This window comes from Phalacrocorax aristotelis, chromosome 5, assembly GCF_949628215.1.
Source record: "Phalacrocorax aristotelis chromosome 5, bGulAri2.1, whole genome shotgun sequence".
NCBI lineage: Eukaryota > Metazoa > Chordata > Aves > Suliformes > Phalacrocoracidae > Phalacrocorax > Phalacrocorax aristotelis.
In genome coordinates, this window is record NC_134280.1 from 22,043,227 (window position 1) to 22,069,526 (window position 26,300).

The 26,300-nt window shown below is 35.8% G+C and overlaps 1 protein-coding gene across 5 annotated transcripts in view; it reads left to right on the top strand.

Annotated features, from left to right (window-relative positions):
* B3GALT1 (beta-1,3-galactosyltransferase 1) overlaps positions 1 to 26,300 on the top strand; it is a 225,920-nt gene that overhangs the window by 135,531 nt on the left and 64,089 nt on the right. For all 5 annotated transcript variants that reach the window (XM_075093359.1, XM_075093358.1, XM_075093357.1 and 2 more), the window contains one exon: positions 23,784 to 23,888. The gene's annotated coding sequence lies outside the window, so the exon portion shown is untranslated. The remainder of the gene's footprint in view (positions 1 to 23,783; positions 23,889 to 26,300) is intronic.

The window sequence follows — 26,300 nt, forward strand, 5'->3', positions numbered from 1 at the left end:
TTACTAACCGCAACTGTAATGTCTCTCATTTATCTAACATTCTCAAGATATGTTTTAACAAAGAAATCTGGGAGTGACAGTGAATATCATTCCAACATTGAGGATTCTTTCAGCACACAAGAACTGTGACAAGTCAGTCTTGCACTTAAAACTTGAGGAGATTTCAATGAGCAAAGAAGCAATGAATCCTCCAAGAGTTCACTCAAAACAGGCCAATTTATACAGGACGGAAAAAAAAAACCTAGAAACAAGAAGTTTTACTGGAAGGGAAAAAGCCATCACTGAAGTTTCTGAAGAGGTGAGGAAAATGACGTGTTAGCAGGTTTAAATCACAGAGGAAATAAAGTAAATATCAAAAGAGAAAAGCTGATTGCTGCACTCCCAGTGGAAATGCCTTAAATTAAAGCAGAGAGATGCAACAGTGAGATCTTACAACACTAACCTTTTGAGATCATGTCTGCATTGCAAAACTATTCACAAAGGATAACTAAACCCTCATCCTCCTGTCTCATCCTGTGTACAGGGATCAGAATTACAGGCTAAAGCTAAACAATCCTTTTTCTGGCTGTTCTCATAGTCTGAACAGCAGGAATCTAATACAGTTATTCATTAACATAAAGAGCTAGACTGGAAAGTGATTACGAGGACTTCCATTAGATACATTATTAAATTATCGGATTAAATATATAAGGACAAAGATATAACGTTAAACATCATATTGTATGAAGTCAAGTCACAGCATTTTCCTTTTAAGATAACCTTGAAAATGTGTGAATTATATCCCCATATCTTATTCATCCAATTGTCACCTTGTCTAGCTAGCAATTTCATACTTTTCAGGCAGAAACTGTAAACCTGGAAAATATTCATACGCCATTTCTGACCATTGTTTTTTAAAAAAAGGTCTTGTCAGGTGTGCACTGATGCAAACAAGTACCATCTGTATATTTACCCCTGTATACAGTAGAGGCAGTGGGATGCAGGACTGCAGAATGCCACAACTATACTGTCCCATAAAAGTGCCTCAAAGAAAGCAAAGAGAAAGAGAACCACAAATAATTTAAATAATTTTTAATGAGAACTTGCCAATTTGTCAAAATCAAACCATTAGGTAGAGAACAGAATGATTGCAATAAAATTATAGCAGAATTCAAAAGGAGATATCCAGTAGAAGTTAAGAGAACCTGCCTCTCAAACGAAATCTGCCTGCTTTTCTGTCAGCACATTTATTCACTTAGCCGGCAACTTGCTGAAGGCTAAAAAGTATAAATCAGTACAGACTGAAACATGCAGGTGTTGCATTTACCATCTCTTCACACAGTTTATCAAGCATAAGCCTGAATAACTTAATTCTCACAGTACTGCAATTAAAAATGCCCATAGTATAATATTTCCAAAATGAAATAAGTTCTTCAGATTGCTCACATTGTCCATCAGGCTAGATTTAAGTTGAGTTATGCCACCGGAAAACCATTTCCAAAGTTAAAATCATCATACATTCCTACAGTTTCATTCAATACAACAGCTAAATGCCAGTGGTAACATTGGGAGCGGCATCACCATTTCGCTTGGCAAGTAATTGCTAATTAGGTAGCTAGGCCTGATGTATAGAGACATAATAATGGAAACATAGGTAATTACCAATATCCAGAATAAAGAGATCATATCATTTTCTATAAATTTACAATTCAATATAGCTTGGCATTTTGACCTTCCATATTGGAAACTCTGTTACTCCCAGTCTAAAATTATGCTTACTATTATCTGCAACGTGGGTAAATTGTTCAATTTATTCAGAAGCAAGGATGACTGTCTCAAAGCAGGAATTAAAACAGTTCTATAACTGCCAAGATCAGTGCCAGAAATTTAAGATGTGGTCTCGAGATAGTCTGACAAACCACCAACAGATGTGTATTTAACTTTACATCTAATGTTTATTTGGTGACTGAGTCAAAAAGGTGCAAATTCCAACCACCTTCTCTATTTAGTGTAGGAACGTTATGGTTCAACAATGAACAATCAGTATTCAGGAACTGTCAGACTGGAAATGAAAACTTGACAGGTACTCCGGACATCCGTTTCTGTTACCCCAAGCTGCAAAGCTTTTATCTCATTCTGTGTTGTGGTCAAAAGAGGTGATGACTTCTCCTGCTCACTAACATTGCAGTGGCTCCAGGAATTAGTTAAAAATACATTAAAATGAAGCTCTTTTTTTCCCAGCCATACATTAAATATGTAAAAATTTGTAAAAAGCAAACCGTTTACGGTTGCTTGTTTATACATTCTATGTATATTGCAGAACCTGGTCTTGTAATGAACATTGCACGTACTATGTTTTCAAGCACAACCTTTTCCGTTAGAAAAAAGGAATTTTGATCACAGTCTGTTGCAACAGATGAAAAATAATTAAACAGTTTTTCAGGGATAGAATTCTTCCTATTAAACACCAAATTCAACTAGCCCTAACCTAATGCTCACTGGCATAACAGCAGGAAGAATGTACAATAAGATCTCAAGTAATACCGCTATTTCCCTCTTAAACAGTGTAGAGACATGAAAGCCAATGCATTAGACATGGAACATATTCATCTATGAACCAAAAATATTTGTATCTTAAAAATGGGATGATATAAAAATAAAAAGCATAAGAAATGAAACCTTTCCAAAATGCCTTTTGGGGACTGGAATGGAATAAATGCTCCTGGAAGTTGAGGAAAAAAAAATTGTTCTCAAGGACATGTGATAAACTACCATTTATCACTCTCTCTAAATGTGTGATATAGATGCGTGGTTAATAATACATTCTCAACAGTGTACGAACTAGGGTCTGAAAGTAATATAGTAATTTATAAAAACAGTATCTGTTCTTGCGATATGTGGGAAGGAATATCCTCTCAAAACTTCATTTTTGCTTTATTGGATATAAAACTGTGAGAAACCCCCTAAAATCTGCCAGTTGTTGATAAGCACAGACTAATTTATAGACTCTTGCACAAACTAAATAGTCTGTAAGTTTCCAAAGGAATGTTATTTTACTATTTATTAATTTTTGTAAAGCTCTGATTCCTGGATAGTTTATTCCAGTAAAGCACTTTGGAAATAATTTCTACAGATAAATATTGCCATGTAAAAAACCCAGCATTTTTAGTTATATATGTGCAGTGGTTTTCAAACTCCAATTTGGATCTGGTACCCTGATTGGGATGCTATGTAAGATACTGGAAAAATTATATCCAGGTAGATGATAGATACATTCGTTATGTGCAATTCAAATAATGGAATTCTTTTATTGTACTGCTTAGAAGTGTGATTTTGTTTCATAAATACTAATACATATTTTCCTAATTTCCAGAATGATTTCTTACAAAAGCTTTATAAACAATGACCAATCATTACAACACAGATGTGTACTCATTGCATTTACAGATAACTAAGTAATAGCCCAGAAGGTCTAAAGCAATTTCCTTATAACACGAAAGTTCTGATTTCCCTGAAATGATCTTCAACCAATAAACAGCACCATATTTATTCTGTAGCATGTAAATACGATATATAGCCACCTAGGATGGTCAGGGATCCACCAAGGATTCCTATTGCATAGTAATCCAGTAGCAGCATTCATCCCTCTGGCAGGAAAGCCCAACTACATTTGAAGTAGAATCTCTATCCTTGGAGATAGCCACAAGCCTTCTGAACATGGTCCTGGGCAATGAGCTCTAGGTGGTCCTGCTTGAGAAGGGAGGTTGAACCAGATGACCTCCAGAGGTCCTTTCCAACCTCAACCATTCTGTGATTCCCTGAAAATGGGAGCTGTAAGCCCATGTTCTCAAAGCATACTGAAACATGCATCTACACATGCTACTATTACCAGAAAGTAATAAATCATGCTATTAGGAGTTCAAAAATAACCACCCAGGCCATCCTCTTCCCATTAATTAGCTGTGACTAGACAGCCTGTCCCAACTACCTATCTGCAGTCTGACCTAGGATCCAGCAAACACTTGGTGATATGCTTACCTTCAGGCATATAAGTAGTCCAGCACAGTCAACCAGCACTTTCATATGCTTGAAGGCAAATACGTCCATTCATTTATATTAGATAAATACCTTTACATATGGTTGCCTCTAGTAGAGCAATCTGGTCCTTAGGGTTTATGATGTACTAGGGTTTATTATTCCTGTAAGCTGTATCTGTATATTGAACTCAGAACCTGTCATGTTAAAATAACACAAAACCAGCAAGAAGACATCACATACCTACTCAGTCATTTCAAAGTCAGCCCATGATCTTTCAACAGTAAATTTGTGCAAATGATTAATAATTTACTTACCATTCATAATTTAGTTGATGATTTTTGCCTTTTTTACTTACTAATGAAATGCCTATGAGTGGATCACAATTTTCTCATATTTATTATTCATTACAACTATTTGCTGAATAATTTCTGCAAACAGTTCCTCTTTTGTAGCTCACTCCCATTGTGAATGCTTATTATTCAAAATTCAGTCTGTGAAACTAATTACCTAGGCCATATATCAGATTTTGTTCAGTGTTTGCCTGAACTTTGTTCTTATAACCAGTATGCGTTCTCCAAATACCTTCTCCTCCAGGATAAACTTCAATTGTATTCTTCTGCAAACACTCCTGTAAACTTCTGTAAATTTTATTTGCTAGAACGATCATAAAAAGGGAACACCATGAAACAATTTAATTTTAAAATCTGCACAAATATCGGGGGATATTTTTTCTTCAGGACCGACTAAGTTGGCCAATAAAAGATAGCAGAATCTCAGTTATTGAGATGTTACTCAAATGACCAAACATGAAGATCCCATTCTTCTCCTCATAGTGAAAGCAAGGAACATTCTAGCATCAAAGTAGATGCCTTGTAGTTTGCACATTTCTTGTACCCAGTTCTTGCAAGTATTCCAAGCATTGCTTAAAGCAATATGGCAATCATCTAAGTGCTACATCATTGCAGGGCAACTCTAAAACTACTGGGAAGGAGAAGAGTAAAAGGGAAATACAAAAAATGAAAGTTCACCCATCACACGCTTCTCCTATAGCCCCGGAAATGTCACATAACTGACCTCCAATATTTGTAGATATTCCCCTCACTTGCCAAGAACTTAAAGCCTTTTTCTTTGTTTTTCTGGTTTTATTTTATTTCAGATTTTTGAAACTTGGCATGCATTTGCTCATGTTTTCAGACTTCCTTCAGTAACCATTAGGACCCAACAATCTTTTGAAACTCTGATTTAGCAGCTGGGACTTTAAGGAAAACACCAACTACTGTAAGATATTAAATAAATCTGAGACGCCTGGCATTGTTGAAAGGCACTATAATTGCAGAGCACCTTTACAAATTTGAGAGAGGTAAAATATTTGCCCAACTTCACACAGCTACCCCAGCAACACACATCAAACTACTGCTGAACAAAGTAGCATTAAGAATTAGAACTGAAATAAGGTTTAAGTGGCACACAAACTCATAAAGGCACTAATACTATTATTACTATTAATACTAGCAATGATTTGATTCAACATTCAACAATTACTAAAATTAATAATTCCACTGGATTCTAATGAAATAGTTTCAAATTTGACTCTTTGGGAAACAACTCTAGAAAATGGTATGACTGCAAAACACCAAAAATTTTGCTCCATTTCTACTAGTGGGTACTAAGACAACTCAGCCCTATCCTTCTTTCAAAGAAAGAGCTCACATTTTACTGATGGAATTGCTACTTACATTCTCTTACATCAGTGTGCTTTGATCTTTGTGTTGGTGTCACCTTTCTTTACAAAATGGGAATGGTGCAATAGGAAGAGTGCTTTAGAATGAAAAAGCATTTGGAGCAAAAGACTGATTCAGAACAGTAGAAAAAAACAGTAATTAGGATGCATCCCGATCAGGAAAAATATTGGGAGGGAAGGGTTGGATTTTTTTCTTGACTTGTCAAAACTCTTCTGAGAGCTTTCTGTATTCCTTTTACAAATTTTACATATACTCTAGCTATTACCTCTCCAAGTTATTGCCCCCAATAATATGGACAATTATTCTAGAATCATCACTCCTCACAAGTGTCCTAAAGGCTAATGCTTTTTTCAACTGGAAATCCATCCACTGGTTACATTTCCAATTATCTTTTCAGAGATATATGGTGTGTAGACAATTGTGGTTCTTTCTCCTTCAAGTTAGGAGATGAGATTTTCCCTTTATTACGCAGTGCCTTGGTGTGGATGAATCCACAGACAATCCACATGCAGCACTCCCATAGGGAAGTGTAATACATTTCATGTCACAGGGCCAGCCACAGTTAAGAAACTGCATGCTGCCAGCTACATTATAAATTATTCCAAACAGTAGTTGCTGCATTTTCTAAAAATTCAAAATATTTACAGCCCCATCAAGGAAGCTTGCTAGTCTAACATCGGTGTTTTTAACTCAACTTTAGTGTTAGCTCCCAAGACCTAGCAAGGTACCACAGCTAGGAGTAGCTACAGCAAATTAGCTCTAGATTCTGCTGTCATCTGTTTTAGTATTCAGACAACATTTTTTAAGAAACTGTGAATGCTAATGAATCCTCTAACAAATTTCTGACATGCTTTGAAGAGGCACGTCACTGTTTCATTATTTAAGCAAGAAAAAGGTTTAGTGAGCACTGCATAAGGTCAGGAAATTTTTTCTGAAAGTACTTTAATGTGGTTACCCTTTAAACTAAAAGAAAAAAAAACAAACCACATAAAAACCACCAGACTTCTAGGACAAATTTAGTTGTTCGGTCATGAGATGTCAGAATTTGTGTCTCCTTCCCAAATAAATTAACCACTATGTGTACCTGATGGCCTACTAGCTTATATTTCTTCAGGTGCATTTGCCATCATGTCATCAGGCAGCAGAGATAAAAACATACTGAAAACTAAATACATACTCTGGGATTCTTCTCTTCGTTCCATTTACGGTTCTCTTTAGGAATCTAGGAGTTAGCTGTGAAAACTGACACTAATATTTTTGAAATAAATTCTAGAGGTGAATTGAACCTCCTTGAGGTGCATTTTTCTCTGTGTTGCCAGGATAACTTCATCAGGACAATCTAAATCTGTCAGTAGTCCTTCAAAAACCTTTTAGCAAGTCTGCAGTAACACTGCTGTAGAGACGTAGATAAGTGACACTGATTATAGGAAGAAAATTCTGCTGAGCTTACTTCTAATTGCTGGTAAAGAATACACAGAGAATGCATGTGCATGCTTCACTGGAAGAAAGAATAATTATATTTTATTTAAGAAGAATCTCAAAGACAATTTGGGATTTTAATCTTATAGGACAGAGTTATTTTTCCTTGAGTTCTCAAAATAAATAATTTTGCAACCAGTTTTATGTTTTCAATTATATCGTCAACATTAAAGCAAGCTTCCATGAACCTAACAAAATATAATAATATCTAACTAGCTGACACTGCTGCAGGTCTATAATTGCGTGTCACTTTGCAACACTACATTGTCTAAATTTCTTTTTCCCATTGGCAATCTACTGAATAATTCCATACACTGCTGATGAAGGATTACTTCTACACAAATATTTCTTGTTGAAATATCATACAAGAAATAAAATTTCTTATTGACATGTAGACAACATTTGCTGAAAGACATTTAATAATAATTTAGAACCTTCTTACTGACAGCTGCTCAGCAGGACAAAACCTCTTCATTTGATTAGAGTCTTGAGGCAGTCTCGTGAATGTTTTTACCATGAAAGAGTCATTAGTGTTCTCCCTCTTTTTCACCTTCAGTTATGGGTATATCTATATGTGCAAGGAGGTTTCCTTTTAATTTTTCAAAATTAAAATTATTTATTAAAAGTATAGTTATATTCATATAAAAGCAGACTGAGGATGAATACAGAACAAAAAGGCAAAATTTTATAAAACTAAGGAGTTGCATAAAATTGAAAAATAGTAGAAATTTTGAATGATGGACTGAAAGACAATGTTAGTAAAATAGTTGCTTGGGTGTGCAGATTATTATAATTTTCTGATTTATTTTCTATACCACTATCTCCATTTAGCTGTAAAAAACCACAAATTATAATTCTGCCATTTAAAGAATAAAGGAAAACTGTTCATTCTGTGTAACACTTGAGGTTTCCCCAGTCATTGCTTCCTACTGATATTTAATGTTTAGAACATCCTTTGTTCTTACTTAATGTACTCCCTTCCCCCAGTGACCTAGAGGTAAAAGAATCAGACCTAGAAGATGACAAAGACCATATGAGGTACAAATGAACAAAACAAATCAGCTGCTCAGATTCCCCAGAAGAACTGATTTTTTTTTATTAAAAAAGGTAACACTTAAGCCTTTCCATCCATCCACTGTGCCCACCTATTAATAGCAAAATGTCAGGTTCTAGGATTTACAGCCCAATTTACACACAGAGTACTGCAGCTACAATCTGCTCATGACCATAGTCTTGCCTCTCTGTGGTACTGCCATTCATAGTGAAGTAAGCGTAGGATGCAGCCTTATTCCTGACTCTTGTAGGACACTTTCAAAGATTAATTAGATGTACATTATGGTGACTTCTAAAAAACAAAACACACACAAAACTACTTTGCTCCTTTTTATCTCCTAGATCAGATTTATCTTCAGCTGGATCACAGCTGACCACATATCCATATGGTCCCAATGACAGCACATAAAAAATTCTATGTTCTGTTCCTGACACTCATTCTCTTGAAGCTTAATTTAGGTTAATATAATATCTTGAGTGTATGGTTTAATGTCCCTAAATGCACATGTCCTTAATCTTCTAATACACTGTTCAGCCGAAAAGAAACCCAAACAAAACCAAAAAAAAACCCACCAAAAACCCCAAAACAAAAAAGAAACCCACAAACCACCAAAAAACAAAGCCACAAACAGCATACTTCCTGTGAATTTATTCAATGCCTGATCTCCATCCTCTCCCGTTCTATACATAAAAGCTGAGCAAGATAGCTCAGTTTAGCTGCCATGAACACAGATTCCATCTAAGTGGATTTGCATAAGACAAAATATTCATCCTGACCTGAACTGACAGCATTTATAACTAACCACACAGTTAGACAGGATTTAGGATATTAATTAGGTGTCATATTGCAATGCTTAACTCATAATTCCACAATCAATGGACTTCATTGAAAAGCAGGCTTAAGAAGTTCCTCACTTTTCCTTTCTAGCACTGTAACCACTTATGAAATTCTGCCATAAACCATGCCATGAACTGATCTGCATTAAAAATCTCTCTCCAGAAAAGACTGTTTTTCCAAGTTAGTATGCCTATGCCATAATAGTATATAGTTCAACCAATACAATTGAAAGAGCTATCTTTCACCACATGAGGGCAGAACCACATGGTCAGGGGTGGTTGAAACAGCCTCCGCACCAAAGTGTCCTGACTTTCAGCCCCCAGGGCAGGCTTATCCACCTTCCCACCTTATAAAAGAAGCTCTTGGCTCCATATTTCCAAATTTTCAGAAGTGGGTTTCTCACACTGATTTTTTTCTTTTTTTTTTTTTTTCAAAACAGATGTATTTACAGTCTCCACCCTTTCCCCAGCAACCTCTGTAGGTAGTTATCTCTCAAACCAATTTCTAATATAATGACATTAAAGAAGATGCCCATTTGAAAATCTGGCCTTAAAAGAATGGCACAAAACCCCAGTCAATTTACTTAGAAATTCCCAGCTTCTACTATCAAACCACTGTTTCAGTAAAGATGCGTTGTAGATCTCGCCAGAGAAGATTTCTGAAATGTGTCATTAGGTCAATCCAGTGTATCTCACTGTGGACCTAAAATACTGATATAATTTTAAAATAAATAATGGCATGGGCTGCATCATGTAGATCCCGAGCATGTCCGTTTTGCAAGTGACAGGAGTAAAAATGCCAATCAGGGTTTTAAGCTAAGCTCGAGAACAAAGATTGTGAGAGAGATTTACTTAAATAAGATGATTTCTTTTATGTGCATAAGAAGAAAAATGAAACAATTTAACATATGGCTTGCTAACTCCTACTTGTCTGTGAAATATTAAGTATCAGCATTCTTTTAATTTGAAAAGAAAATCTTGTCACTGCAGTGCACAGGAAAGATGATGCTCAGAGGATGAAAACCAGCTGTGTAAAGAATGACCTTGATGTTTATAAATCGTCTTTCTTTTGTTACAGAAATTGAAAGAAGACCCAGGTCTTATGCTGAAGAAAGTAGAATAGAGAATAGAATTTTTCTTCTTAGTTCTGCCACTGATTCCTGCATGATCCCAGGCAAATTGCTTCAGTCAAAACTTTCACTAGCAGTAGCTGTGCATTCTGATTACTCAGTCTGACACACCAAGGATTAGGTTTGCAGAATTTTTCAGAATTCATAGCTACAAGTGAAGTGAATTGACTTGCTGGTTTTAAAACAGCTCTGGACAAATATTAAAAACCATGTACTTGGAGAAATAAGTTAATGATCACTTCACATTAGACACCCAAACTGGTCTGTGCTTTGAGGATATATTACTGTGCCATTGTACCACATTGTAAAACTGAGATAATGATAACCACTCATTTCACAAGAGTATTATAAAATGGAGACACTAATATTTGTGAACTCTGAGATACTGTAGTTTCAATGGAGCCCATCACTCTTACAAGGAAATCAATAGTGTCGTATTCAGAGAAAGACTTGAATGTTGCAGCAGGCAAATGAAGCACATTTTTAAATGACATATTGGAAAACTGCCCCTTAAATGAGTACTATCCATCTTGTGACCTGAATGAGGCAGGCAGGGAATGAGTTAGAAAAGAATAGTGTGCTCTCACATAATTAAAGGCTGTATCATAAAGCAAATCCACATTTCAGCCCAAATACTTTAAAAGTTTGGCTAAGCTCCTAGCAACTGAATGCAAACTCTTACAATGAGAAGTTCAGGGAAGCTTAAATAAAGTCTTGTTTCCTGTGTCACATCTAACATACACTTATTAGGAAAGTCCTCATGAAACTAATGAAACACTTGGCAAACCAACACAAGAACAATTTGGAATAGCATTCCAATGATGGAAGAACAAATCTTTCAAAAGGCTTTGTGTTATGTTGTAAGAACTTTAAGAGAGAAGTTCTCTTTGGAAGGAGTGAGCTTCTTATTTTTATGCAAGACGAATTAGGAATGTGACAAAATCTTATCTAGACAGGATCTGTTCATGAGCCTAGTTATAATCACTCAGATTATGATCTCAGAGTCAGTGCCATTTAATTAGTATTTAAGTACATGTACTGTAGCTACATTTAATTACAATCCCAGATTCCCATCTATTATCTGACAGATGATTACTACTATTTGGCATTCAAACAGCTTCTAAAAAATAGGAAGTGAAAAACCTAATATGAATAACAATCAGCAATACAGCATGCTGTTACACAAAACAAGCCTACAATAAATCCTAGATCACACACACACACACAAAAAAAGTCACCAAATCATTATCAAAGTATTAAAGCAAAAGAAAGCCCAAATCTTGGGTTTTCTTTCTCCAGTGGTGTTTTGTGTTTTCTCTTTGTTTAGATTCTGATCATACATTTCAGTCCTACAGATTACAAGCTTGTGTCATGGTGCCCATGAGACACTCATATCACAGATAAATCTAAAGAATCAGATCCTTCAGATATATATTTCTAAGGATAAACCTCAGCACTGCATCCATACTGGTGCTGCACACTATATACTCCTATACACTATACTGTGTGTTGTCAGGCCTTGTGTTACTGCCTCCATTTGTAAAGCTGAAGATTGCCATGGATTCAACTGGAATCAAAGACAGGGAAAGTGATGTTAGCAATTAAAAAGTAATATTGCAGTTGAGTTCTTACCTCCAACTCAACATACATATATTTTTCCAAATTTCAAAGATCTCTCTCCAGTTCCTCCAAACACTCTTTGTTTTGCCCACAGAGGAACCAGTGGAGTAGGGAAGGGGGGAGTATGAATAATGCATAGTAAAGCATGCTAAATTTCTTCTCATTTAAAATTGTGCTTTAAGCTAAGTTTCCTAAATACCTTTAAGATATAGTTTGTTAAATGAAATAATAACTTAAAACACATTGTAATGAAGATAACTAAAAAGAAAGTCCAACATTCCCAGCTGATATAATAGGTAGTGCTCCTGCACCCCATAGGAATACCACAGAAATATCTTCAAAAGTAACATCCTTAGCTGTCCCACTGCCCCAAGAGACTCTCCACGTCTGTGCCACTACAGTGTTCAGTATGTATATTAAAATTTACCACCCAGCTGCTAGCAAGCAGAACGTATAGAAACTGAGTTGTTCTTTTCATTCTCTTAGTAGGAAAAGTAATTTTGGTCTCTCTCCTCTCTTCATGCTGATAATTTTCACAAAGTGTTTGTGGGATCTTTAAGAAATCTACCATTCTTTCAAATTCAGCTGAATTTACCAACGAAAAATTAAGGTTAAGTATTTTTTAAGCATGCAATTAAAAGCTAAAAAGGCATAGATGACATGATTGCATAAGACTAAGTTCTTTGAAAGGGTAGGTAAAAATTCTGCTGTTGTGCATAATCATTAGGAAGGAATTTGAAGAAAAAACTATCGGATCTGTTCTGTAAGCAACAAAAGCAATTATGGTAGAGTGAGACAGAGGTACATGTTGCCTAATGGGAAGGAATAGTTTCATAGGGAAGGATGTTATATTTTCAAACTTATTAAAATGAATTATAAACAATCATAACACAGAAATAAACATTGTCAAGGGTCCTTCTGTTGACCAGCACGTCCTAGTTTTACAAGCACCAGCTGCTAAATGTGCTGTAGTTTCAAAAGCAAGTGTAAAAAGGTAAGTGACAAATTCATGAGTATGAAAGCCTTATACCAAAATTATATGCTCCAAACAGATTTCAGCTTCTTAATGAGACTAAGGTTACTGCTGCATATATGGAACAGCGTGAAAAGGATTTATAGGGCCTGAAGGTGGGAAGATTGGACAAAGGTGGACGATTAGTTCAGCTCATGGGCTTGCACAGCCAAATGCTAACTTCTTCACATGAAACGCTAGTGCTAAAATCACACCACAGCTCAGTAATACAAAAATCCTGACTTAGCCTATGTACACAAAGGCCTTTTATTTTCATCTATCTAAATGACTCCCTTTGCTGACAGGATTACACTCCTGTGCATTAGAAGTGAATATGAGATTAGACTGAGCTGTTCTTTACTTAGGACATTTCCCTATTCAGGGCTTCTGACACAGAATTTTGTGTTTTAATTTAGTTATCCGTTGACTACTTTGTTATTTTACAACCAGAAAATCAGTGAGCACCGCAGTTCAGTTAAAAACCCTGTGCCATTTTGTTGGTTCTTTTAACAGATCATAATGGCAACATATATCAGTAGTATTTCTCTAAGACACAATTTCATAGGATTTTGCCCAACATTCTGGAAAAGGAAATAAAAAAGGATGAATACACAAGAAGTGATCTAACACCCCTAAAGACTGGATTGTTGCCACTTACGGACATGCTGCTTTACCACACTGCTGGGGATTTGTGTGTTGACTTTTTTTCCATCCTCTCATATGATACCGTGTATTTTTAATGTTGACACGTTTACATTTTAAAACAACCCAGAGACCCGGCTTTACTTGTATATCTTGTTAAATGTGAATAAAATTCAAACTGAAATGCTTCAACTATTTCCGCTGACACCCAAGGTATCTATTACTTTCCCTGACTTCTCCATAACTCTTTACTTGGATTTATAAATCCTGTAGCTTGTTTGGTGTACCAGACTGTATTGTTACCATAATTTGTGATTCTATTAAAAATCTCACAATATTTTATGAGGTATTTGTCTTAGGTTTTCAGGTCCTTCAATCAAAAGTATTTACAAGGAAGTCTTAATCTCTTTTGGTTGTAAATTAAAACTGCACTTTTAGGTGTTACAGTCTTAAAGATTATTTTTTAAAGCCCCAAATACCTAAAATTATAAAAAAGCCTCCATGAATAAGCAACATTAACAGGGAGCGTCAGAGACTGACAGACCACTTTACAACAGTAACCTAAGTGTTAAGTCTAGCCTCATACTGAAATTGTCAAAGTCTCTGCTCACTTCTCATTTTGTATAATCAATGAAGTTGATCATCTAGTTAAGATGATCCTAAGTCAAGAACTGGAGAAAACATGGAATGCAAGAGCTTGAGAAATAGGAGTATTGCCAGTAAGAAAGGTAAGTGAGCAAAACCCAGCAGGGGGCTGTACTGCAAGTAGGAGTAAGAGCAGGAACTGGGGGCTACAGGGCACAGCTAATGAACAAGCCACAAGGCAAGGATGAGGTACAGTAACACGCAGCATGAGTAAAAACAAAAGCAACTTGCTGACTGTCCTAAAGCAATTAATGTGATTCATTCCCATGCCAGCTATCAGTCAGGCTAAGAGACCAGTCTTCAGTCCTGGGAGACCTGTTACAGCCAGGTGGCTGGCTGTATTTGAGCCTTGAAAAAAGACAACACAAATGTCCAGTTGATTTTGATAAACATAGGACAATTTCCATGTACAAGTTTAACATGAACACTTAAAATATATTAGATAGTGCCACAGACAGTATGTAATAAGTGGCCTGATTAGATCATTGAGAGCTTTGAGTTGTCGGTGATCTCAGCCCATTGTTGCTTTCTGGTTTTCAGTCGTGCTTTCATTTCAGAGACAGATTTTAAGGAGACCACAATTTTCTCCTTGTATGTAGATATATTGCTTTAAATAAGCAGTACTTTGTATGTATGAAAGCAAATGTACATGGCTGTAGACAGTTTATTTTATATGCCACAGTAGAAAAAGTTTCTGCAATGCCTGTGTGAACCCATCAGCACAGAGGCAGACGTAGTGAAGAGAGTAATGGCGTATTAAGCTTTATCTGCAGCTGAAAACTGTCAATTGCCAGAAAAGTGGAAAAGGGACATGGGAAAAACAGACAAGCAATAGATATAAAGAGACAGAAGTCTAATAGCAAGTATACCAGAAAAAAGGGGATGAAATACATTTGATACAGGTGAAAGATGTCGGCTTATTGCTTTTTATTTATAGACCTGCACAGATGCATAGAGTGCTTTGTCACACAAAAATTAAATTGATGCAGATAGCTCAAGGAGTAGAGATGCAAAATCAGAATTGGTACAAAAGAATATTAGAATGAACCAAATTATTGGGGAATAGAAACCACTTTATCCTCTGGTCATCACAACAAATATGCAATGAAATATTCTGAAGAAATATTAAGCATCTTGCTAATGAAGCCTAGGGTGTCACTGTACAACGTAGGGTGCTCAGACAGCAATTAGTGATAAGCAGATAAGCCTTCAGTAAAAAAATAAAAAGGTATAAGACTACAAAATACATAATAGCAAAAGCCACATCATGCACAGACATATCCAAAGAAGAGGCCTAATATCCCAAGCAGAAATTATTTCCTAAGTGGAGTTCCCCTCAAAGACCAACTTCTTCCATGAACTACAGAAAAGATGTGACACAAACAGAACTGCATGTGAAGTCCAGAAGAAGCACCAGTTAATTTCTGCTCCCAAAATACACCATAAAGGTATCAGGGTCCAGAAACATTGTTTCAGAACACATCTTTCATATTTGTACACACTTAATTGTTCTAGGTAATGCAAGACTTTTTTTACTTACTTCATTAATACTTGAATTCTAGAAGGGAAGGGAAGCGAATGGGGGAAGGATTCCAAGTTTCAAAAGCAACTGAAGTGACTGACTGAGACCTAGATCTAGAATAATGCTCAGCTAGCACCAGTTTCTCACACTCTGACCCAAAAATGCAAGTCCATTGTAATAGTTGTGATTACCCACCAGCAAGTGCCATTTGGGGTGCCACCACCTATGATCTCTGTAGAAAGGAAATAAATTCTGTGGCAGTTGAAGTAACGGAATGAATCTGTGAAGTTTTCTGTAAGGTTAATTGCAGCCCCGTTACTTGTTTACTTTGTTTTTCTGTAAAAGGAGCACAAGGGTTGTATGACAATAATGGATACATGTATTGTACTGTACATATAAATTCCCATTCATATGGGATAAATCACTGTAGCAATGCATTGAAGTTAACAAGCCTTCTCAGTTCATTACTGACAAAAATACTGCATTTCCACCTTTAATATGAAATGAATGAACTACTAGTTGTGTAAACATAATTTGAATTTCATTTCTGGTACCGCAAAAGCAGCAACAGTGATTTCTTTTCATACATTTGAGACGCATAAAGATTGGCAGCAAACACTAACTCTTCAAAAATTCCCCAAAGTATTTTTAATTACTTTTTTAAATTTTTAAAAATGAAGACTTAAGAGCTTTCTTTTTTGTAAAACATAGCAGAGCTTATATTTATTTCCAGCACTGTGAAACAGTAATGGTTTATTACTTACTACTTGATAAGAGGATGAGTGTTATTTACAACTCTAAATGATTTTGAATTTTGAAAGTCTGTGATTCAATCTCACAAAGCAGCATAATGATGTTTTATAATGGATATATGAGAGAATAAGAACTTGCTAGAAAACAGACAAGTTGAGAATATTTCTAAAGGGAACGGTTCCAGCTGAGAGAAAGAATAAAATGCATTTTCCTAAGGGACAAGGAGTTATTTTTACCTGCCTTTCTTCTTATGTTTAAGTGCTTTCTTTTTTTTCTTTTAATGGCAGAGAATTCATGTTTTGGTTGAACACAGAGCAAGCAGCAAGCTAAATTATATACTCAATACAAGTCTCATGCAATAATGATGAAATAACTGTAAAATGACTGTAACCAAAGCGGACGCTTTATGAAGTAAAGTCTCCTCTAAATTCAGTATGTGTAAGCAATATAGAGAAAATGGAAATGCATTAAAAAAAGATGAAATTGTAGACTAGACTGGCCAAAAGTTTTAATGAGACTGTAAAATATTATGATAAGCCTCTGTTTAAAATATACTCTGCCTTTGTCACTGCAGTATAAAGCAGATAAAAACTTAGCGAGACGTCAGGGAACATAATTACAAGTCAAGCTGGCATGGAATTATGGTGCTCAACAAACACAAGGATCCAGTTCTGAGCCCCTGGCCTGTGATGAGAAGTTCTGCTGACTTCAGCACTAAGAAAAAAATAAATAATTGTGGGCTACAGGACTGGACCTTGGTCATTATTTAATCTAAACACAGCAGAGCTTCAGTTTAGTAAGGATAGCATGAACTTTGCAACGAACAGCTATTTAACAAAGAGGCCAAAAGTCTGCTGCTGCTGCTACTAACCAAAGAAAAAACCACTTAATCTCAGGCAGCACACAGATGTCCTACTTACAATGTATAGCAGTCATTACATAAGAAATGGATATAGTTGAAGTTATCATCCTTACTTTGTCATATACAGACAGGCACGCACAATACTCTCTATTAGATTAGTTTAGATTAGCTTCAGGTATTTCTTTTTCTCCTAACTCTGAGGCCATATTTTAATAGAGGCATTTCACAAAAGGTTTAAGGATTAGAACTGGGTAAATTCCATTCAGCTTTGCAAGGATAAAATTTCAATGATAGGGCAGCAATTCAAGATCTTCTAGGAATAAAATATGTCCTGAAATATCTGACATTTCCAAATGGAAATACCACCAGAACAAATCAACCCTTGAGATTCAATTCCAGGTTTATAGAAACAGCTATAGAAAATAACAACAAAACATTTCATGCTAAAAAATGAAAGTTTTGGGCATAGCCAGTGGTTTCTAATTCTTCACCAAGAGTTCATCAGTGTTTAGCTTAAAGTATAGCAAGTATGATAGTAGTCATAACTGTTTTCTGTTTGCTTAAAGTATTAGTAGTGAAGCTTACTGAACTACTCTGACTTAATTAAATGCATGGCAGAAGTCAAGCATTGGAATGACTGTTTTCCCATGCAAGGGCATACAATGACATATGATCCTACACCTTTCCTTTCAGATGCAGTCAAGGGAATAAGGTAGCACAAAGGTTTGTGAAAGATAGCTGGCATGAAACAAGTCATACATCAGACATCATCCTCTGCAGTGATAAATTAGTGAGCTGGATGTCTGGGGGGAAAAAAAAGGGCTGAGGAAAATGAATGTGTCTTAAACATGATCTTCATCATTCTAATGAGTTATTTAGTTACACACCCCTCTCCTATTGCTAAGTAGAAGGATATACCATGACAGCCATTCTGCAGAATATTCATTATTACAAAATCAGGTTCCTTACACAAGCTTGTCTGCTTAACACCACCTTATTTGTGCATGTACACAGTATTTTATATTGGTACCTGCCTGAGGAAGTTTTATATATAACAATTTTAAAAGTATCCAAGGAAAAAAATAATAATGTATTATACTGCTAATTAGCAAGAGTCAGAAGAAAGTATTATCAGAAATTCAGAACTGGATATTTTAAAAATTTTCTCACTCACAGGTGGTCCTATACTAACCATATACAGACAACAATGTGGTTTGATTCCTGTTTGTATCACTTTAAATTATTAATACTCAACTGTTAGAGCTAAAAATTCTAAAAAAAATCTCCAGGCTCCCCATCCTATTTCTTCTGCAATGTTCTAGAAATCATTTTGGATGCTGCCCCCACTTTCCCCTCTTCCCCAAAAAGCTTGACGTTGCATGCTTTACTGAAGGCTTCCTGATTAATCACAGCACGTGACTACCTAGTGAGAAATTTAAAAAAAAAAAAAAACCACAACAATAACAACAAAAGGCTTATTTACCAGTGTGGAAAGAACAGTTAAATTAATAAGGGCAAATAAGGAACTTCTAGTATACTGAAAGCATCAATTTTCTTTATAGAAGATGATATTTGTGTTCATGTCTAAACATTTTACAGACCTCTATACACAGTTTGTTACACATGCAGTAACATAAACTCACTGCTAGAAGAACTAAAGCCACATATGTACTGGTCCGGAGGGACTATGGAAGAAACCAGCATCTGTTCGTAGGGCAGTTAGTGAGATGCTGCTCACAACCACAGTGGTCAGACCTAGCAGCAATAGATTTGCCATATTCTTACCACATAGATATATGGACCAAGATCCTCTGCATCTCATATGGCAATTAAAAACATACTCTTATATTTATTTTACCACAATTTCTCCTGAAGATGTCTAGCTGGTTTTCTTTGGAAAGAAGCCTGCAAGTCAACAGGATATGTGAGGTGTGACAAATAATAAAATCAGAGTCTGGAACAAAAGAAATCATACAGATTGGCAGATAGGTGTTATATTCAGAAAACCTTTCTCTTTCTTAGTCCCAATCCCTTTACACTTACACTTTCTCTGTTTTCTTGCTATGTGCTCTTCTGGTTTTTTGGTATCCTATTTCTTCAAGTTTTATTTCTAATAATCACTGTTGCCTCAAATATTTATGTTTATACCTTCATTTGCTCTTTTCTTCATCATACTCCTTGCTGTATTTTTCCTGTTTGTCCATGCTTATTTTTCATTGTATCATCCTGACTGCCTCGCCTCAACTTGGCCCTACATTTGCTCAAGCCCTTGCCAGCTGATCTAAACTGTCTTTAGTCATGGCTTCAAAATGTTAAAACCTGCCTCAAGCCTTTATACTTCCTTCTTCCACCTCAAAAGAAGTGGTTGCAATTTCAGTAACAACAATCAGTGTCAGGAGAAAAAGTGCTTGCTCAGGGCCTTTTTATTTTTTTAAAGATTTTGGAATAAGTAACTAAGAATAGTAGGTGAAAATCCCCAAAGATATAAGCAGAAATGGTGTTAACAATGACCAATTACACTGATCTTTAAGTTTCTTTTTTTAATCTGCTATTTAACAGTGAAACAACAAAGCAGAGGCCAAGGTTCTTACAAATCACTAATTCGAGTTTGAAATTAAGCAAAAACATATTCAGAACAATTCAGTAGCATCATTTTTGTGCAAGGACACAGACAAGGTGAAAAGAAAGTGTTATTTACCATTCAATTAATCTGTGGTGGAAAGAATAACAACTTTTTTTTTTTTTTTTACTACAATACCTAGTATTCTGTAATTACTTTCTACCAGTAAAAGTTTTAGGGTTTTCTGACTACTGGCTAGCATGGTTCTTGTGAGGAAGATGGGTGAAACACACACAGTGCTCTCCCTGTAGCCAGTCACTCCTAGACTGAGGCACACAAAGTTGAGGTGGGGTTTCTGAACTCCCAGGGCCCCAAAAATATTCCTGGTGTATTCTTTTGCCAATTATACAGGTTATACTAAAGTCTTCATAATCCACTCTCTCATTTGTAGTAATGTACATTGTTGAAGTAAAACCAGAGCGAAGTAACTCATTTGTAAGGTTTTTCATTTCTGAAATAATGATGCCTATAGCTTAAACTTAAGATTCTAATTTCATATACAGAATAGAATCTGCTGTTTGGTTAATCTTAGTAACTGAACTAACCATTAGACTGATTTATACATATTGCATATACACTGAGAACAAAATACACTTGTTTCAACTTGCAGCTTAAATGATGAAGCTCAAGTCATTTGCAAATGATTTGCTGACTGACAAAAATACAGAAAGAAACAATTCCTTTATAAGAGTAATTTCCTATATGGGAACCTTGCTGGATACTCAGCTCTTGACAGATGCTCCAAAAGCAGCAAATATACTGAGCATTTATTACCATTTGTACCTGTATAGAAGATTGTGACCTTTCTCTTGACATGTATGCCTCACAGCTGTTTCACGGTCATCTTATATTACCTCAATAGACTAATATGTACGGACTCTCTCTCCAAGCAGAACAGTGGAACCAAAACCACAGGACTTATAGCTCAAGAAAGCATTTAAACTAGCATACTGTCATTTGTAGTGGTTAAAAACAAGACCAAGCACTTGAGTTTTGAACACTTCAGAGAGATTTCCTCTTTGCTGCAACTTAGATTACCCTTAGCCCTTGGGTAACAGTCTTCAGTGTGTAATAGCTGAGGACTGCCAGGAGATTTTTAACAAAAAGCCCTTTTCTCTGCAGTGCATACACATTCTTCCTCTCTCCACATCAGGGCAAGAAGCCCCAAATTTAGTGATCAGCAAGAGCCTTGTACAAGATTGCTCTCTTTTCTAAAAGCATTCCTCTAGGGAATCAAAATGATCAAGCAGTTTGAGAAAGAGCAATCTCAGTCTGGGCTGAATACGAATCAAATATATAAATGAAGTTGCACATCACTTAGACTTACTGCTGATAAGTATTGACAGCAACACGGCCTTTTCCCTTTCCTTGGACCATCCCCTCTTTGAGTCTAACCTATACAAATCAAAATAATTACACTGCATTTCTGTACTAATATCAAGACGTTCCTAATACTATGTGCTGCCAGGTTTCAATGGGCTGAAGGGTTATCAGGGCAGACTTATTAGTGGCCATTACTTTTAATAAGTATTTAAGAGTGCCTACTTTGCGCGTTGCAAGCTTGTTTGTTTGCAAAAGAATTGTAGTAGTAAATAATAAATTCCTGTCTGAGTTTAATTTCAAAACGCATTCTATGCTTTCAAAATGATTGTTATAATTTCTTTCTATCTTTAAACTGTGAAAACCTGAAAAATTTCCTCACTGTTTTGACCCTGGTTAAGATTTTAAACTCTCTCTTTCAGATAGATGGCTTAAGAAAGCTGTATAGTTTATCTCCTACCTGCTTAAAGGAAACATTATTTCATAGCTATTTTATTCTAAACTCATACTGGAAAAGGAGTGATTGGTTGGGGAGGGGAAGAAGCTCAATGACTTTGGAGATACAGAATTTGTAAGAAGTCCCAGTGGAAAATAAATAATGGCAATTTTAGTAATGTTTCTGCAACTCAAAAAATTGAATTTAAAAAAACACCAAACCTAGTATATTTGCATCTGCATAAATAGAGCCATTCTGAAACTGGATTCAGATCACTATTGCTTTCTAATTGAAAGAAAACAAACAAGGACTTCTCTTCCACTTCAGTTATGAAACCAAGCCAAACCATCTTCCTTCCTATTTATCGCACCACATCGCTTCTGAACTATTTGTCTGATTTGTAGGCCACATCCCAATCTAACAGAGATATGTTTAAAGGTGGGAGAAGATGATCAGTTTTGAATGGGACTTGTAATCCAGCCTCTAGCACTCACGATAGCCAACACTGCGATGCTCACTATGAATCAGGTATATATAGGGAAGGAAATCTACAATCAGCTAACAAAGTTAAAAAAAAATCAGGTTTTGCCACATTAATCTATGAAATTGCATTTAACAGATTGAGGGATAAAGTCTAACCAATCTTTTTTCATATGAAGACAAAACCCAATATTTGAGTTATATTTCATTACAAAAGTAGTGAGCCTAACCCATAAAGTAAATATTTTAAATGAGAAAATTATTTTGAAAAATTTAAGAAAATTGTGACTTTTAAATTCAAACTATTCATAGGAAAATTTAAAATGAACTGGGATAAAATCTGACAGAATACCAATTCCAAGATATTTGAGTCACAGACTTTTTCATACTTTTGCCTTTGTTGCACAAAAACAGTGGCTATTCATGCAGTGCCTCTATGCAAGAAAACTTCCTGGTATAAATTCAACAAGAATCAGAGCAGTTACATATTCTTACATATATTTCTTAATTTCTCAAACATTTTGAATACAAGGGTGATTTCTATTTGTATTCTACAATTCTGAAAGTCCATTAATTGCAAGATGTTCTAAAATAAATCTAAATTGGATGGGCACCATCCAATTTCTAATGGACAGGTGTTCATATAAGAATTCAACAGTATCAGCAACAAGCTGGCAGTTACTGGTGGGGTGAGGGGTGTTAAGAAATTACTTGGCTGACAGCTGAAATTCCTATTTAACCACAGGGATGATCAAATTAAGTCAAGGTCAAGTATATGACAGAGCAGCTGTGCCATGCAGCAGATAGGACTGCTGGCATATATATAGTAAATATGTTTTGATTTTCTAATCCACCATTCATTTCTTGCAACCCAAGGCTGCTGCAGGAGAGAGAGTGGCCTTCTGCACTCTCAGCCTTTACTCTGGGCTCTCCAGGTTCAGCTCCTCCCCGGGCTGCTTGAAGCCTTCATGGTGGAGCAGCCCCCTAGCACTCACTGCATCACTTCAGTAGCCCACGTCTGGTCAACAGGGAAAGCTTTACAGCTGTCCAGTATGGCAGACTAACAAATTAATCTTCCCCCTACTGAATAAGAGAGATGTTTAAACCTCCCTGACAGAACAAAATGACTGGACTGGGGTGAGCTTCTTGCCCACAGAAAATTTTACTCACAGATGTAGCCCATCTAGAACTCTTATTAACCACTACAAATATATGCTTTCAACATAGAGTGGTTTTGGGGCCTGTAATGCTTTGGCTTCATAAGCTATGATCTTCCTCTTTCAGTAAATGAAAATAAATTGATTTATGATAGTTAATGCACAGGTACTGAAAACAGTGGCTGTAATTTTTTGGTACCCATCTGTCCTCCTCTTACTCCATCTGTTTCCTTCACTCACTGCACTGGAATCCTGCTTCACAAAATGGAATCCAAACTCTTTCATGTAGCATAGTGTAAGTTACCTAGTTACCCAGCTGAAAGACATTTTCAAAACAAATCACTCTCCTTGTACTGTGTAGAAGGAAACAGACATTGATTTTGTTGTTAATATATGTCTGAGCAATCCTTCTTTCAACAAAATATACAACTGTCAGTAAATTTCCTCTAATTTCAGATTGTGCACTTCAAAATAATACCATAAAGGCTCATCATTTTAATCAATTATTGATTACACCTTGGGGACTTTCCACCGATTCCACTTGATGCTGCTTTTAAAATGGTAAGTACCTACATAACTGTATGATATTATGAACTGGTTTAGATTTTTATAGCTACAAGATCATAAATGCACAGTATTATATTATTTCATTGGATAGTATAGCCTTTATTAAACTGTGTTGACTGACTTTTTTTATTCTTTAACAGGTCTTTGGCCTGTTAATGATTAAGGATTTTGATTTGATGCTTTACACTAAATCTAAGCATTTAGCAGGAAAAGAACACCTAAGAAAGCCCTCCCTGCTTTACAATCCAAGATGGAAGATACAATATAAAAGCTGAAATTAATTTTTTGAGAAATTTTGTGTGGCATGAATACAAGAGCCACTAATAAAAACATGTTTTATGGGATACTATAAACAAAGGATACTTCCATTATTATCTCAAGTTTAAGGCAGTGTGGTAAGTGAGGTCATTCGAAGGTCAAGAAGGCAGCGGTTGCTCTTGCTCTATAAAAGGCTTCACACTTGACATATCAGTTTCTCAGTATTCATGCCTTAAGTACTTGGTTTTATGCATTTACTACTTCCTTATTAGCATCATATTAAAAGGGAATAGTTGCATTTTATTTGCAGCTACAAAGGACTTTTGACAGACACTGAATTTATACAGAAAAGAATATACAAGAATACTAGCATACCGAATAGAGTTCACAGGAATGTGCACTGAAACACATAACTTTGTGACTAGGGTGACAGCAACTCTACTCATCACTTCTTTTTTTAATCCCACGTTATTTTACCAAAATTTCAGTAGCATAACTGCCTGTAAGAATTTTATTGAGTCAAAAGCAGTAAATCACCTAACCTCTTGAGACACAGAAGGAGTGTTTTTAATACAAGGGAATTTAAAAATACGTGAGAATGAGAACTTAGGTTGGAAATCAAATGTTTTTCCAAGGTGAAAAATGGAAACAAGTGCTGGTAATAGTACTTTGTAAAATAGAACTTTCATGTTAGAGATCCATTATAGTGATGTAGGTGACTAAAAATAATGATTGCGATTCTTTTAATCTTTATGTGTACATTTAAATGCATATAGCCCATTGCTCCTTTCCATGGCAAAGTCTGAAGTACTTACAAATGAAAGCAAAAACCAAATGACTGGTATTAATGATACAGAAAAAAACTGAAGTCTATATAGCTCCTGTGGTCTTTTAAAAAGCATTAATAAGAAAGTATTTGCATAAAGTTTAAGCAAGAAAACACTTATATGTGAGAAAACATGCATCTTTTTGACATCTGCAAGCTACTTCTCTTGATCTGCTCTATAAATAGAAACTAATTATGGAGAGACTAAAAACAACACAATGCCCTAGAAAATAACAGAGACTGTCTTTTTAAAATATACTTAAAATAGTGTGAGTAAATCTGTATCTAAATCTGTATCATACAGATACATAACCACTAAACACATTTGAATAATAAATCTTTTTCTGTCTAGTCTTCTTCCTTTTACAAGTAACAGTTAAACTTCCACTAGCTCCATTCAAAGCAGAATCAACCTTGACGCATTCTTTCTCTGGTAATATTTTCTGACTTACAGAGTATCAATATTAACTGTGAATGTCAGAAGAGCTGTACACGCTTTAGTGAAAAAAAGTACTCGGTCCTCTAAACAAATGCCTGAGCTCTGACTTTTAAGTGAAGAGAGAGATCAGCAAGTCAGCTGCTGTTCATATTTGTTTCTTACTCAAAATCAAAAACCAGAGGCTTGGGGAGTGCTTAGTAACATAATCCATTTCTTCCCAGGAATTTTATATAAGTTTTCTTTTAAAAAAATCTTTATTCTCCTGCTTTGGTTAAAAATATATCTTCAGAAACAAGTATGATTCAAGCCTAATTTCCAGACCCAAAAAGTGACACAACATAGGGATCAGCAGTGAGGTTGAAATTTCAAATATGCTGAGTCAATCCAGTCAAGGTGGGTGTTAGGGCTTCTCAGTTTCAAAGAGCACCTCAGCTGCTGTCTTTGGACAGTAATGCTTCCCAGACGCACTGCAGAAGTGCATATCAAGCTGTTTCTTAGAGCAAATAGCAACCTGTTTATGTACCAGCAAAAGGAGGCTGGCAAAGGACAAAATAGAAGACACAACAGCCACTCAGAGCTGGAGACCACCATCAGAGGGACTGAAATGGAACCAAGTGGGGAAAGTTATCTTCCTTGGGAGCTGTGGGGAGGAGGTGGCTGGATGGAGCCACAGAGCTCAGCCAAGTTAAAAGTTGCATGCTGGATTTCACAAAATCAAAAATAACTATGGCCTTTATTTTTAGACATCTGTACTAAGAGAAGAGAGATTAAGATGCCAGAAATTATTATCCTTCACAGGCAGAGTTACTCAGGATTCCTATCTGTATGATTGCAGATACTTGCAAACATTGATTCACCAGGATACAGCACTGAGCTACAATTC